This window comes from Bombus impatiens, unplaced genomic scaffold (genome assembly GCF_000188095.3).
Source record: "Bombus impatiens unplaced genomic scaffold, BIMP_2.2 scf_0343, whole genome shotgun sequence".
In the NCBI taxonomy this organism is placed as follows: Eukaryota; Metazoa; Arthropoda; class Insecta; order Hymenoptera; family Apidae; genus Bombus; species Bombus impatiens.
Window position 1 is genome coordinate 83,373 of NT_176762.1, and position 17,931 is coordinate 101,303.

Sequence of the window (17,931 nt, forward strand, 5' to 3'; positions counted from 1 at the left end):
AAATCGACAACTTTTTTTTTAGATATACCACTCTTCTAGCAAACCGACGATATATAACATTAATCATTCTTGGTTGTTTCATAACCATCCATTGAGGAAAAAGGTTCACTGCGTTTGCGCTTCGTAATACCTATTAACGTTCCTACATAGAACATCTTGTCATTAAACGTGCTCTTCGCTGCAAAGTCAAATTAATCAAAGTGCATCGCGACAGAAAAGATAAACTTTTTTATAGGTTAGTTCTCGGTCGTGCTATTCAAGGTTGATCATGATGTTGATAGAACGACAACGATCGCGATAGAAACAGCTTTTAAATACTGCTTCTAGAAGATTAATCAAAGCACACGAATTTCGTTTCCGCATCTTGAGCCGCGAAGAGCCGACACGCGACTGAAAAAGAAAAGCAATTCGTAAATTGAACTCGCGCGAAGAATAGTCTTCGGGCGAGTGCTCTCGATTCGGTGCCTCGCCTCGTCTCGCCTGTTCAAGGGTTCTCGAACGTTTTGAGGGTGATGTGTTGTTCAGATACAGTAACAATGACAGAACTGAAAAAGAAGCAGCTTTTTATAACAAAAGTGAATTGAAGCGAAGTTAAGTGCTTTCTTTTAAAAAGACATTGGAAAATAAAAGTTTTCGCTAACAGAAACAAGCTGAAGTTAAATTGTCTTTTCGATGGAAGTTGTTTGGTCTCGTATAACAAGAATAAATTGTAGTTCCAGGTCCGATGCATAAAATATAATAGAGGTTGTAATTAGACTGCGGATGTTATATTGTACGTTTATAGGAAATTTAAAGGTACGGAAATGTACAGAATATGCATAACGTGTAGAAATATATTAAATAACCAACACAGTAACTAAAACGAATCTATTTATTACATCCCACTTCTCCGGTTATGTTCATGAAATAATAATAGTTGTCGTTCGCTATCTAATTTACTTTAATTTAAGATAATTACAATGTATTATCTTGGATTGGATACAATGGATTTCTTGAATTAAATTTTCTATCCTACAAATTTATTGTAAATCTACATTTCTGTGGTATGTTTGCTTATTCCCCAGAGACTCATAAATAGGTAGTTATAATTCTATGAGCGAAAACAAAGATTATATTCAGCAGAAATTCCCTAAAATCTCTTAATTACTGGATACGGTGTATCCCATTTACTCTAATGGAATGCAAGTTTAATTATAAAGAAAGCACTCAGAAGCAACAGATTATAGCCAGGAAGTAAAATTTGGCACGATTAATAATTACATCAAAATTTCAACTTGACTTTCAATGACCATATACAAGTACACTAATTCCTTTCTCAGTCCACGTAATAATTTCCAATATGCATTTCAAAAAAATTCAACGTTTTATGTCTTTACGTTACGTAAAAAATATTCTACACTTCGTACTTTGAATTTTATGCTTGATATTTCGCATTTTTATTCTCTCTGCCTATTAATGGATACATTCATTCGAGCAATAACAGCGTCCTCGACGATTTTCGATATTCTTGCTCGGTCGAGAGACTGGTAAATTTAACAAAAGTTAGTGGAAAAGTTTGTAATTACCTTGTTTCGCTTATTTCAATGTTTTCAGAAAGGCGGGATCGTTCGAGAGTACCATTAACAGCTGTAATAAAATAGAATGGCACAATCTTCTCCGAGCGCGGAAGAAATATGAAAGCGAATTGAGCGTGATCGGCAATAGGCATGGCGAAAAGGCGATAGGCACGGCGAAAAGTCGATGCGCATAGGTGAAATACGATAATTGTTGCGTGAGAATCGCTCGCTACGTTTCAGACAATTACCAGGGTATATAAGTTGGTTTTTTTGCCGCATTAGCGGAGCCTCGTTCCTATCAACGTTTATTGAAACCACATTTCTGCGGATAAATTGAATGTAGCATCCGAAAAGAAACCAACTGGCACAATACACCTCTCATAATTATTCGAAAAATGTAGATTTTATGCTTCACTTCGTTTTTGCTATAAAAATTAATTCGCTGCTAACTTAACATGTACACGACTGGGTCAGCGTAATGTCTTTATTTCAGACGTACGCTGATCCAGCGCGGATTAAGAGTTGTTATTGCATATTTCTGACTTGAAAGGTAGTTTATTTCTAAATTAGAAATAATAGAATAGAATACAATAGAATAGAACGAATAACAGGATATGAGTAAATCTGAATGAATAAAGCTGAGCTGACAATTAATTTCAAGAAAATGATTGAAATCGTATTTGCCATTTTCTTATGGAGTTAGTAGACTGTAGATTTTTATTATTTATCAAGATATTTCTGGCATCGGTATAATATAACCAAATGCGCAGTCCAGTTATAGATATGTTTGAATCAATGTCACAAGTTATCTATTCGCATAAAAGGGTCTTCTTTCACGTGATTTACGGTTTACAAATTAAACAATTTGACGATAAAGCATTTCTCACGCTTGATTTGAAAATTTTTCAAGACAGTTTTATCATTACATTTTATGTTTTAAATATCCATTTTATCGCTTCATATGTTCTAATGTATGTACAGTACACAACTATAACAATAATAATAGCTGCGATTTTATAACTAAATTACATCGTCTAAAAAATAAATAAATGTCTAGATGCCTTTTATCAATAGTGTACAGAAAAATGTGACAGAGTTGTGAGATTATTTTCCACGCATAAATTTACAAACAACAAATATAAAGTCGATGTTTTTGATGTTAAATATTCATTCGAGAGATTAAGTGAAATATTACATTTTACACGATTTTAACAACAGAAAATGTTCCTTGTTATCTCTAGTTAGTACGTATGCAGGATTTTATGATAAACGTGTTGGAGCATTGCAAAGATATGTTGCGAGGTAAAAGCAATTAATGTGCATGTTTCGAAAGTTATACGAAGACAAATCTCAAAGGCAGTGGAAATAACATCGTTTGGAAAAAAAATCACTGCAGCCAGTCGCTTTTGATCTTGATATATTTTCCCCTCTTCGAGAAGCAGAATACGCTCAGAAATTGATTACGAACCAATGTACAAACATATACATACATACATATAACTAAGCTTGGGTAATATTATAAATATGTGGCAAGAACAGCACTTTAATTAATAATCATCATCCATATTTCTCGAAATTGTTTACCTATCGTATTTCAACTGTACGAAACCAATATTTTAGGTAAACTGTAATTTCCACGCATTCCTTTTAAAAGGGATATACTTTATGCAGATACCGTACATTGCAATTTTAATTATTAGAATGAATTTAATACAAAATTCCAACATTTCCATTCTTCGCTTTGCAAAAGAAGAAATTAGTTTTACATACCACTGGCAAGAAATATTTGTGCAAGACACGTCTCTACTGATGTTCAACATTCTTCGAAGCATATTTGTCCGTCTGACTTTGAATAAAAAGAGTTAATGGAAGGAAAAGGAAGATATTCTTAAAATATATTAATAAAATCTGAAGGTATAAACGAAAATTGTAGATTACAACCTGGTTGTAATGTAAAACACGAAGTTTCGTTTCTACATTTACGTAAGATATTCGATTTGATCTTTTTTTTTCATTTCAGTACTAACAGCTGCAGATTATAGGTAGACGAACATTCTCAAATATTCCTTCTATAAATTTTCTATTCGTAACCGTAACTTCAATACCACTGATGAGAAGACTTTAAAGAAGTCCAAATCGATCCTTTTACCTACTATACATTCAATTGTACGTGAAGACCCACTTACAATATCTCATACTAACTTTCACAAATAAGCTTTGTCGTGTCATAATATTCTACAACAGTTCTATTAAAAGATAAACTCGTCCTCTCTCTCTTTCTCTCTCTCTCTTCTTCTTCTTCTTCTTCTTCTCTGTACATCTCTGTATAATTTTATAACTAAAGTAGGAGGGCTGTGACCCCTGCTAAAAATAACTTCCGTTTCCTAGGTAGATTTCTGATATGGACAACTTCAAGGAAGCTAGAAACTGTCAAAACTTGAAGAAGGCTAAACGAAACGAGATTGAAAACGCGACTTGCATGACATTTTAATTTCTACGTTCTCGACGAAAAAAATAATCGAAAATCGAACGGTTCTCCATCAAACACATATCAATTTGATAAAGAATGACATCAAACGCAAATCTTTAAGGTTGACGGCAATCCCAATTACATATGCATTGCATAGAAACGTTGCATAGAAACGTTGCAGATGTTGGCTATTCTTTTTATTATCATTTTACGTGTATAAATCAATTGGTAACGCTCGCGATTAATTGTTACTTCATTTTAACGTGAAATGTCTTACCCGCCTTATGAGTTACTCCGACCTGGTGAGATAGTCAATTTTGAGCGTTACTAACGACAACTGATACATTTGCGTGACATCGAGAGAAAAAGGTCGGCAGTGAAACTCGGCAGGTGATAGTACCGTGCAACGTCCAGTCACATACGGCAAAAAGCAACTAAGCGAATCGTGGACTGGGAAACCCTGACGCGATTTATTTGCCATACTTAGACCTCTCAGATTACCGTCTGTACATCGTTCGCTACAATATCACCTGGCCGATTCGGAATTTAAAAGATTTGAAAAGATCGATGGTAACATTACCAATTTTATTTGGTCAAAACCAGCATATTTTTCTCGAGAAGAGTTCGCAAATCGTCCGAGAAACAGTGTAAATGCATAGAAAGTGATGAAGATCATGTCCAAGATGTAACTGTACTCTGGTTTTTCCTAAATAAACAACAAATCTACTACAGAGAAGAATTATATCACAAAGTAATTCATACACCTATTGTACATATACAGGGTAGATTACGTTCTGAAAAAATGATTGTCGAAAATAAGTTAGTATCCAAATACTTTTAAGCGGCAATGTATTTGTCTGCTGAATACCGAAGGACCGAAAGTCAGTTTCAGCGAATAGTAGTCGGATGCCAAATCACGGAAACAGGAAGCTGGGACGTGCCTGCAACGTGACAAAGGCAACGAAATTGTTCGCCGCGGAATCGGAAATAATAAGGTCCCGGGGGATTAATTTTTTCACGGCGACGACGTGCGCGCGCGTGCATTCATAAAGAGGGGAGCCTCCCTCTCGGAGGAACACGACGCGGCGCACCGCGACGAAATTAAAACAGAAAGGTTGGCACAGCGTCAAGGGAGCACACCCACAGGTAATTGAGCGAAACAAATACGACGCAACGTCGTCGAGTTACCGCAGCCCGCCGCGGCAAGCGATGTTTGGCTGCTCGTAGAAACAATGATCGCCTGTTACGAGCTACGAATTAGCCATCTTTGTCCACCGTCAAGCACATGGCAACATTTTAGCCCTTCGCGTTTCCTGCGCTAAAACGAAAGGAAGAAGGTGAAACAAACGGAATTAAACCACGATAAAAGTACTACCCTTCGTTGTGAAATATTTCACACGACCTTCGATAAGTAATTAGGCTAGTGGATGGACTCAAGTAGGTGGCACATGGGTCCGAACATTGGCTAACTAGATTCGAACTTCTTACTGCCAACATTGTAAATATTTATTAACGGGAAATATTCGTTTAGTGCAAATTAAATACAAATAATACCGGACGAACAAGACAGAACAAGGGAAACAAAGACAATAAAATAAAATAGAGAAGATAATTAATACAGATAATTGAGAACAGCTATTACACGTAATAACGATGGCTGGTTCGAAAACTGCTATAGAATCGTGAAGAATATCAATTTTATTACCAAGCTTGTTGGCATACACATTTGGCTAATATGATTAAATTTAATAAATTATTTTAATTAATTGAATCATAAGTGGCACAGCTGCTGTTGTACAAAAAGCATAAATGAAGATCTGAAAGCCCTGCAAGGTGTATAGATTTTAAGCAACTTGAATATTCTCGGATAATTTAACACCAGTTAAGACATTACGAATAAACGAGATGTCACGTAAGAATAGAAAGCTAGAAAGAATAGATACATATTTTTTACGATCAAAAGACACGGGGTCATTGCGGCATTAATATGTCTCGCTGGTATCCTTAAGAATTTATGTTGGACACCTTCGATAACGGAACATAAGCACCGTTGGTAAGGAAACCAGATAACGCAACTAAACTCCAAACGGAGACTTATTTATGCCTACTGCGAGAAAAAAGAAGCAGCTTTTTCAAGTAAATTCAAACTCAAATTTTATATATTATATTTTATATTTTATATATTATATATATTATATCCGAAAATATTGAAATGTACAGACGGTACAGTAAATTTTATTCAACGCTTTCATCATGCGAACTTACTATATTTAATACGTTTTTAATGAAGAAGAAAGTATAAACATACTTGTTTACTTTAACTTTCTCTTGTCTACCTACCTACTTATTTGAAGAGAATCTCGTTATGTCGGCGCTCAAAAAATATCAAAGCATATCTGTCGATATTTCAATTAATAGAAATCTACTTCTCTTCTGATAATTTAAAATCGTAAAAATCATTTAGATGAACTTTAGTGTATTTTTGGTACGTTAAAATTTCTTTATGCAGAATGTGTGTGTGTGTATGTGTTTTAAGCAGCCTCGATATTAAATATCGGAACCATTTTATTTTGTTGTTTTACTAATAAAGTTACAACAGACGGGCGTTTTGTTACCTCGAGTTCAGGGTACGAACTTTGCAACGTTCAACGGTGAAAATCGATAAATAAGGTTTGTACTAAAAATATAATCCTCAGTTTTTCCGACACGCGAAGTTGCTCGAATAATTATTGAATAATGAACGACGTTATAAGCCAACGACCGGCAGCCATATATTTTGAAACTATTACGCTTCGAACAGCTTAAGTCAGAAACACATAACATATAATAAAATTAAGAAGCTAGAATTCACCTGATTCTTTAATAAACTTGAAAGAAGTCGGTACACTGCTGCATAAAGGTTACGGATTATCCGCTTTAAATTTTAAATGTATGAGTACACAACTAAGCGAGACAGCGATATACGTATAATATAGGTAAGTACTTTCGATTTTAATCCTTTGTAACACCTTGTGACCTACAATTAGAAATTACATAGCTATATTTCATATATCACATATATTTCTTTTATTCCAATCAAGCGTGATTCTTTACATAAAATATTTATGAAAAGATTATCTAAATAATACTTACATTATCCTATTTGGCTAGATATTATTTTGAAAAAATAATACGTACACGAGAAATACACGAGGGATTATTTTGCTTGGAATTATTCCGTTATTTAGAAATAATGTTTCGTTTTATTCAATATTTAAAAAATGATATAATTTTTTACTTTATTTGACATTTTGTGTTTGAATAAACGTTTCGTCGAATGATCTTCCGAATAATTTCTGATGCGATAATGTCAATTGACAAATTCGTCAGGTATAATTTTCAGTGTCTTATGTACACAAGTTCGGACAAATATTATTGGAAGGTACATAAAGTTAAAAACAATTTTGCAAGAGCATATGCCGTTATTATAAAATAATTCTACATTATTTATGACTCGGATGTATACAAAATATGATATTTGAAATTCAGTTAAAACGAAGCATTATCTGAAAATGACTTATTTAATTTTAACACAGAATAAATTACTTTGCCTATGTTATCTCTAAAATAGAAATAATAAAATAATTGAAAAGATTTGTTATATTAAATCGTTATTTTTTATCTGCATTGCAAATAAAATTCCAAAAAATCCCAAGCCTAATACCGTTTTATTATCGATCGGATTATCTATCTCAATTCATCGTTAGGCATCAACGTATCAACTAAATATATTTAATTAAACTAAACTACAAAGACAAATAGAGATTTAAAAATAAATCGGATATGTTGCGTTAATCCCAATACCAATAAATTCCAACGCCAGTAATACCAGTAGATTGTCCAACAGAAGAAGAGAATCGAATTATGTACCTTCGTTTAAACTTCTATGTGGCAGCGTGCGCTGTTCGTGAAATACTCCTTTGATTACTACAATCGACAGCAACTGCACACGTCAATTATTAAATACCCTTCCTATACATCCAGCCTTTCTTGTGCTACTCCAGCCGTAGTGAGGGATAAAAAAATGAGGATAGAAGAGCGCAAGAGAAAACAGTAAGCAGAGAAGAAAAAAGGAATCAGCGAACGCAAGAGAAGAACGAAGAGAGAAAAGAAGAGAGTGGAATCGAGATAGTTGTCAGGTTATCGGTAGTACCAGTCGGATGCGTTATGAGGCCTCCATGTGAATTTTCAAGCCACTGCTGAATTCGCATTTTCCAGCTGAAAAATGATGCGTCACATCCGCCGATGCAACCTGCTCCTCCGGCTCTATATCTGTTTGTTCTGTATCCACGTGTGTGCCGATGGATATTTACGCTTGACCTCAAGTATGTGTGCGTTCATCTATCTGCATGCACGCTCATATTTCCCGGCATCTTCATCCACTTATCGTCATACTTACATGTACGGGCATTTCGAAGATACACAGCAAGATCGGTGCATGCTGCGTGCGTGTGAATGTAGACAGTTGACTTGTCGTTCGAGCACGAACACACTCGAAAACCCATCAACGCCGTACGAGACAGAAATTACCAGCGTCGATTGCAAGTCACCGCTCACGGGTTGAAAACAGACCGACGAGCGAGACGATCGAAGCTGGAAGAATAGCAGAGACGTGCGGGAAAGAATGGAAGAAAGAGAAGAGTGGCGGTGAGAGGAGATAGAGAGGGAACAAGTAGGAAGTCTATTCGTGCCTGCTTCATTAACGGAGGCAAGGGCACCGTGGTTGAAAGAGATTGGAAGGTCGGCTGCAAAAAAGGGAAAAAACTGGAAGAAAGACAGGCCTTGAGGGGAGAAAAAGACGACCAGGTCGTGACGGTCAACTCGTGTTTCGGCTTAGCCGGCTCGCGATTGGATCGAAGATATAACCGCGAAAACGTGGCCATACAAGCGGACCAAGGCTTTCGAGAACCTAAAATTACCTTCGATTCTTTTCGTCGATACTTTCTGATGATGCAAAGCGGCTGAGACTTAGTTTGCTTTTGATATTCCGCGTGCGAATGAATAATAATAGCAAAGACGCAGAGGGGATAGAGTTGCACGGATTTAGGGAACGATTTAATTGTCGCAACGTTGGCGAAACGTCGAGAGAGTGTGTAGTCATCTTGTTACCGCTGACTGACGTCGCGAAACATCAACTTGAATTCTATCGAGGGAGTAATTCTATCGAGCTAGCGCAACTTGACGCGAATAACGTACATACGTGCTAATTAAAATGGGTATTTCTTACTTAATCGTATAATCTCCTCTTGCGGTGTACTTCAATTCTCGGATAATTTAAGATTTCGTGGAAATTGACAGATCGTCAGGTTTGTCTTAGCTGAACCATTTTTAGAGACCATCGTTAAGTTACGTATTCCGCTACGTTAGATCGATAACATTGGGTACGGTGCTAAAATAGTAACAGGTTTCAGACGATTGAAACCATATGTCATAAAAATATTTCAATTAAACTTCGTCCTTATCTATCTATGTTAAACTATTATTAATAAAATGATACAGATAATATAAATTATGACTAATATCGAAATATATGATATAAGATTTACATTAGCGCTTTACTGAATAATAAATTACCCTACCTTTTATTTCAATTATTGGAGATGTTATTAAAATAAATGTAGAATAATTCATATAGCTACTTTTTTTGTAGCACCAATTTACCTGCCTACTTATGTATTATTTGTTAGTTAAATTATTAATTATATTTTTAATTTATTTAAAGCAAAGAAACACGAGTATCTTTTTACTTTTATAACGCAAATTATTACTCCAGCAATGCGTCATAGTTTCTCAGAATTAAAATTCATTTTTGACGCAGCCCATTCTTTCCTTAAATATTTAATTAAACCAGACTGAAACTCGTGAGTTTCCAGTCTTGGAAACGAAATTTTTCACGATTTACGCCCCATATAACTCCATAAACGTTTCCTTAAGTTAACGTTATAGAAATTGGGACAACGTTCGCAGACATTTTCGCACGTTACATCCGTCCTTTAACCGAGCCCTGAATTTTAAATGTCCCCGCCCCAATAGAACAGGGAATTAACTTTGCACCGAGAAAGTCAAACTCGGATGGTTTCGGATTATCCTTCAGGATGTCCATATGTGCAATATACATGCATGCTGATTTATGATTCACTCTGTAATGGGGGTGAATTACCGACACCATTCGCCGCCATAAATCTTCGTGGCTTAAATGAAACTTTCACTACGCTTAATTATGAGCTGAAATTTTCTTTCAGCTCAGAAAGTTGCCTCTGATTTCATCAGCCTCAGCGAGATAAAGTACTAAAACGTATTAAATTTTCTTGTGTCACCAGATATTGCTCTCTCTCTCTCTCTCTTTTTCTCTCTCTCTCTTTCTCTCTCTCTCCTTCTTTCCGTTAAGACTGTACCTACATTACACGAAATAAATATATTTTTTCCCCAATCTTGTTATTCGCTGTTCTTCTTCGTTCCTCTCTTTCCGGTTTCTTCTTTCCCTTTTTCTCGCTTTTTTATTTCGGTCGAGGAGCCAGCTTTTTCCGGTTTCTCACCAGCCGGAGTTTCGTTTAAGATCGTAAACACCGCCGAGGCACACCACCAACATTTTTTAGCATTTCGAAAGGGTTTTCAAATCGTTCCACGCACTCGGTCGAATCTTTGACGTTGCATTAGCCGACTCGTTTTTATGAGAACTTTCTTTTACCATGAACACAATAACTCTTTCTTCGCGAATGGTGTGATTCTTTAGACATATGGTCACGGTTTGCGTTATGTTCCTTTCTTCTTGACTCTGCGTATTTAAATTTCTGTTCCTTTTTTCCTTCTTAATTTTTTTCGGTAGTAGTTATTGTTTCCCCTCCTTTCCCAAATATAGTATCATTAAAGAAGTTTCTCGCAGTTAGCTAACTTAAGTCTCCGTGTTTGAAATATTTTCTTTCTTTCGGTTTAGCTATTACATTACACTTTCTCGAAATTACTTTCTTATTCTTAGCTTCGAAGGGAATCTGAAACAAACATTTCAAGATAAATGCTGGATGTAAAAGAGCAAGGTATATGTAGATAAAAATAATAAACTGAACTATTTTAGTATTGCTAAACTTTTCAGTATGCTTTCAAATAGATTTATGTATAAATATTTAAATAGTAATTAAGTTTAATTTAGTATAGTTACCTTAGTTGGTGCTGTTGATCAGTAGATGCATAATTAGATAATCATTAACTAGTTAGCGAGTTAGTACAATTTTGTACAATTTTATAGACGGCGAAGAAAGTCTATCTCTTTCAATAATCTTAGAGTTTTCTTATATTGTGTTCTATTAGTTAGAAGTGAATACATATTCTTGCATATTTTTAAGTTGCGTCTTGCATCTTTAAATTTACAGCAGCAAAGTTCGATGACACTGTTAGTGTTGCAATGTTCATAGAGTTTGGGATTCTGTTTTTTGTTCTTTGATAAAGCACGAATTCATTTCTTGTGAAAATGTCATGTATATTTTAAAAAGATTATTTTGTCTCTGTTTTCAGTTTATCTCGATGCACGAAGGTTTTTGACTTACTTTTCATTCTAATAGTTATTTCAATTTCTTTTTAGTTTTTTGTAGCCAATAATATGTTTTGATATATCATAATTACCGCTATTCTGTGGTATAGGTTAGACCGTTAGGTTTCAATTAACCATTCGGACATCAAACTATAATACAGAAGTTCAAATACGAATCCATAACAAATAATTTCGTACAACATTCACGAACGCAACTACGAATACACTACGATGAAATGGTTTTCGTTATATTCACGAATAAATGAAAAAATCGCCTGATACAAAAGCTAACTAATAAAAAAAGCATCTTTGCGTAAATAAAAAAAGAGTTACGAACGCAGAATTCGCGCACGTTTAGAATATACATAGCCATAAATCCAGCGTAAAATCAATAGCTCAATATCAAAACCGTCTCGATTGTTGCCTGCGATGAAAAAGAATTTTCAATACGCAAGCAATCGGCACGACATTTTCGTGCAGGTCTAACAGAGTAATTGAATGCGTTCTAGCGCATATTCTGTCGGAGGAAATCGACATATATATACTGACTGTTCAAAATATGCGAATTACGTACTTGTTCGTCAAACTATTTTACGGCACAATACTGAACAATCATCGATAAATTATTTAGATAATATTTAATGGCAGTATATTAATTAAAATATTTCAATCTCATAGCTATTACATCTATACAAATTATCCTTTTGTAGAAGCGGATAATATAATTTCATCGTATTCGGAACAAATAAAATCCATTCATAAGAACGATTTGTCTTTTATACTATAGGACATGAACATTTCATGAAATTTATTCCAAATTCCCTGTATCCTCGACTTAGTTATTTGCTATTTAATTGATGCAAAATATCGTTCGGAATATCTTCTGGAAATCGAGTTCCAAAAAGTACACGAATTCGATGGAATCTACTTAAAATCAAGTTCACGCAATCGAAATTGAAATATTAAAATTTAAGTAATTAATAGTGGGATAAGAAACTTCACAAGTAAAAAATGATCCGTGAAATCTTTCTTAACGCTAAATACTCGATTACTGAATTTATATAAGTGTGGAAAAAATTGCATAAAAATGATCGATCAGTGAATTGAAAAAGTGCGTTACAATAACTAAAAGGAAATCTTAACTAACATTAACATATTTTAGTTAAATACTCGTGTAGTATTACGATTTACTATCGGTATAGACATACATAAGGTAATAATATTAACTTTCAATATTTTCACGGAATATCATCAACAGAAAGAAAACAAGCAGCTTCGAGGAAAACACTGTCACGTACGGTTGAATTAGCGTTCCCGATTAATAATGTATAATCGATTCAACTTATCACTCTACCTATCTACAAGTGCGCAAATCCAAATGTCCGGATGTGACAAATTTCTTCCTCGAAAACAAAGTCCATAATTTTGGACGTTACTATATTTAAACTGTACAGTATATTTCAGGTCACGTATGTCTCGGTAAACGTTCTTTTCGAATCAAGATAGAAAATTTCACGGAATTGAAAGTAACATCCCCCGGATGGTATCAATACCTTTTTTTCTTTTTCCCTCTTCTTTCCCTCTTTTTTCGTTCCGTCGCTAAAAATAGAATCATAGTCGGGCAAATAGAATGATACCAATCACGGTATTGTCGTGATAACGCGATTGCCCGTTATGAAGTTTTCGAACTGGCCCTTGCCCCCGCACCGCGCCGCCCCCAGCTATTTCATCGGGACAGATTTCCACCAGATGTTTCTACCAGGACGACATACCGAATGACTTCCACGCGGAAACACGAATTCATCGCATCAATGACGAGGATATCAATTTCAACGAAAAACTGCCTCTAGAAAATTATATTACGCGTATATGACAAGAAAATATTTGCTTAAAACAGATTTATTAAATAAAAAGTCAAGTTTACAAATTAACAAATTTTCCAAAATCATTTGATCTTTTTTAATTTAACGCATTAACGAACTCTTTAAAATGTCGTTTCAGATTTCTACAAGTGTTATGCATTAACAGATATTTTAAATGAGAGCTCAAGTTATCTTGTTTTCAAGCTTGTTTATATTACCTTTATCTGAATTTTTTATATTGCCAGATTTATTATAATTACAAACTGCATTTTTTACTAGGCTTTTTACTCGGATGTTTTTAATAGCCGATATCGGTGCTAAACTTTCTAACTTTTACAAACCGAAACGGTAGCGACATGGTAATATTAAAGCTTACAGTATTATTGTAAGACGCTTGATATTAAATATACTACGTGCTGTTGTGTGTCATTTTGTTAATAACATTACGTTGCATACAAAATATGAGAACAGATGCACAGATACATAATAGATTTTTAATGTTTCAATTTCTAAAAGTAAATTTTCCCAACGAAATTTCTTCCCAGACTATATGTGATTATGAGAAGAAATATCTTTCCATACATGCATTTGGATTTCTCCTTTGAAAAGCACTGTTCGTATCGAAAAGCAGTATACATACATATGTATATAAAAATGTCACCATGTAAGTATGAAACGAAAAGGTGAAAATCTACAGCGACTGCAGGAAGAAGTTAAATCTGATACATCGATATAGGTGTCGATGTTTATTATGGAATGGCCAATGTGAAATTGTACCGTGAAAGATATTTTGAATCGATATTGTTCGTATAAATAGTAGATTTGAATCGTTGCTATATCCTGCATAATAAATTTTGATAGAAGTCGCCAAGTTTCCTAATTATTTAAGAAACGATGATAATCTTAATTTTGAAATCTATACTGTTATTTAAAGTAGAAAAAGCTATTCGTATCGAGCGTAGGATAAAATTCCGTTAAGCTAATACTGGTTTAATAAAAACGGAACTTTCCCAGTAATCGATACTAAAAAATGTAGGTATGCATTTTCCACGATTTTCGTCTCGTTCAAAATTACGTTTCTCCTCCTCTTTACTGGCGCTTTGCTTCTTATTTTACGGGATCCTTTCCTTCAAAAGTACAGTATATCAAACCATTTTTATCCCTCTTCGTCGCTTGGCCATAGGGCTATAACTTATAATATACGAAACGACCATTCGAACATAGTCTTCTATAATGTTTGCCTCGCACTTACGTATTGGCAAATACAAAAGTATCGCAGAAATATGACGTAATATTTCTACCCGCGTCAGGATAAAAACTATTGCCGTTTGTCTCAAGAAGACATTATATAATAGCTATGCTTATATCGTTTCTCGAATAACGTTGGGGTCTTTAACTTCATTCTTCCTAAATTTCCATTCGTTTATGTGCCGTGGACGAAATTACACGTAATATTAACCTTTTTTTTGCACGTGGAGAAAACGCGTGATATTAACCTAGCTACCGGAAAAAGAAAAAAAGTAATATCAGCCTCCGAGATGAGGAAAAAAATCAAACTTGCGAACGAACAATAAAAATTTCTAGAACTCTGAACGTTTCATAGAAACGAGAGTTAAGACAATAATTAAAAAGTGTTACTTTTAAACGAGAGAATTCCTCTCTTTTGCGTTAAACGGTGAATATTTAAATCTTAATTGCGTAGTTGAGTGGTTCAGATATGTATCCTGTCTGTGCGCTCTTTCTTATCAAAGTAAAGCAAAGACACAGAAATAAGACGAAGAAAGATGATGAAATAGGGAAAACTTTCTAAACTCTCCTTCAATCTCATAGAATTGGGGCAGGTGTTCTAATACATTTATACGTAGAACGAAATCTGTTGATATAGAAAAATAAAAATAAACCTACTTATGAAGATAAAGTAACTTTAAGATCTTTAAAATATCATCACTTCCAGGATAAAAGGTCACCGGATCAAGTGCTATTCGGAACTATTTAATATTGCCTAATGATATTTCGTTCTGTTTCTTATCTTTCCAGTTTCAGAGCTATAAGTTACCCCAGTTAAGCGGGTCACCGTGTACGTAAGCCCATATTTTGTTTACAAGGAATAAAAAAAGTAATAAAACGGAAGCGTGCGCAACTCATACGTCAGTAATACAAGACATGCCGACAGGTACCTGAAAATTAGATTTTTATTCAGCTGTCTGCCGCAGGACATTCCAAACTCATCGTAATTCCTCACCTATATCCAATGTGACTGATCGATCTGACATCGGCTCTGGGACTGATAAAACGGTGCTTTCAATAATGACAACTAATAGATATTTTCATATATATCTTAAATCTATGTTTATCGTCGTTTTTATCGTTTTAAAAACGCGTTGTTTTTATTAGCACCATCTATATATGCGGATAAAAAAATATTATAAGACTGATACACTATGAATGTATATTTGTTCATTTGTTCATTATGTATATTTGTAAATGTAAAATATTTCGTTAGAAGCAAAACACAGGCGTATTTACAGTTGAGCTTCGCTTGGAAATCTGCTATTGAACGCTGTTGATCGTTGTGTTTGAAAGCGTATAAAAGGTTCCGAAAGGGGAGTTAAATAGCAAAATGTTTTAGTACAAGCAAGTTAAAAAACGTTACGTTTGTACGATTTCTCATCAGACATATTTTTCTTTTAGTGTCCAAGAGAAATGTATAGGTAAATTTATTTTCTTCTTAGTATAATCATTATTTTTCTATCGAAATACGTACGTACCCAACATGAAACACGTTGAATGTACGTAATGTTCATAATGGCGCTACTGATGATGATAATACAGAATTCTATTTATTTTGTGGCGGCAATTACAAGAGGGACAATAATAATGAAAAATGGGTTCAATGTCTTCATTGGGATCACGAAGAATGTGCTTTATTCGCGTGTTCAACGTGTAGGAAACAAAGAAAGCTAATATAATATAAGTCAAGAATATGGAAGACTCTTATATGTCATTTTTATTTAAATTAATATTCATTTTTCATAGCGAAAATAATGTTCTTTGCGATTTCTTTACACATTTTCCAGCTGTTCCATATTAGATACCTCTTTTATAACTCGCCGCATTTAACTTCTTTTTTTACAACTTTTATCGTGACTTCAAGGTACTTAAACCTTTGTGCAGTTAACATACGAATGTCTTTTACTTTATCATTTTTTAACGTTAGTTTCATTGAAAAATGAACGTGTTTCACTTTTAGGGAAGCTTCAAAAATCAGGTGTCGCATATTACGTACAGTTTCTCTAAATGTATTTTGTACAATTACGGTTTATAAAACACTAACGTAAAACGGAGCTTATGTAAAATTTTCGTCTCTTTATACTTCTTACTCCATAAACTTTCTTTTGTCCGCCAGTGTATGAATGCGGATCAGCCTTGTGAAGGTTCTCATCTTCTCATCGATTATCATTTCCAAGGAATATTAAAATCCCTCTGTCAAACGTTTCGCGTAAACGACCGCATTCAATTCAATTTATAAGGTTTCATGTGGTGGGATTTTCTTTTTAAATGGAACGTACGAAATAATATTAAATATTGTGGTTCGCCTTGAGCATACCTTCGTACGTTCATAAATTTTGAAAGCTTTTTGCGATTTTTCGGGGACTAAAACGAATTTTACAATTTTTCGACATTTTAGAAAGTTTGGAAATTTTCATCCATTCACTACCGATCGTATTTCATCTGATTTTTCCATTTTCACCAAACGTTAAAGCAAACAATGAATGTAGTGTCGAACTGCGATTCGACGTATTCTGCGTTTTTCTATTGTTGTTGAAAGGGAAATTTTGTATCGGTGACCAGTGCTCCTCATGGTAGTGAATATGTCATACTTTGATAAATCTGATATATTTTAAACCACAAATTTTCAATCTTTTAAATACTAAATTAATGAATATACATACAAACAGATAAAATTTTAACGCAAACAATTTTAATACTCACGTTACGCTACGATGTATTTAAAATATATTTAATCTCATTAAGCCTATATACGTCCGCAAAATAGACGAAAATATACATCGAAAGAAAAGAACCACATAATTGACAATCGTGCGAATAATCGAGTAAATGAAAGCAATTTAATATAACATATTACTGCTATATTCATCATGTAATCCCTGTTGTAATTTTTCATCGGTGTATATGTATTAATTGACGTTCGTATTGAGCGATTATATTCGATCGCTGTTATATCCAACCAGTATAATACGCACTTTCAGTATTCAATTTGCACGACTAAAAAATAGATAAAAAGAAAAAGGGAAATAAAACTAAAAAAAACGGGCGTAAAAATCTAGGTAAGTCGAATGAAACAGACACGAGTAGATATTTTTGATCGAAAAGAATTTTATTTCGACAACTGTCGGTCATAGCACATGATTTACCGTACGTGTGAGTGAGTGGAGAGGGCCTTCACCTTCTTCACAT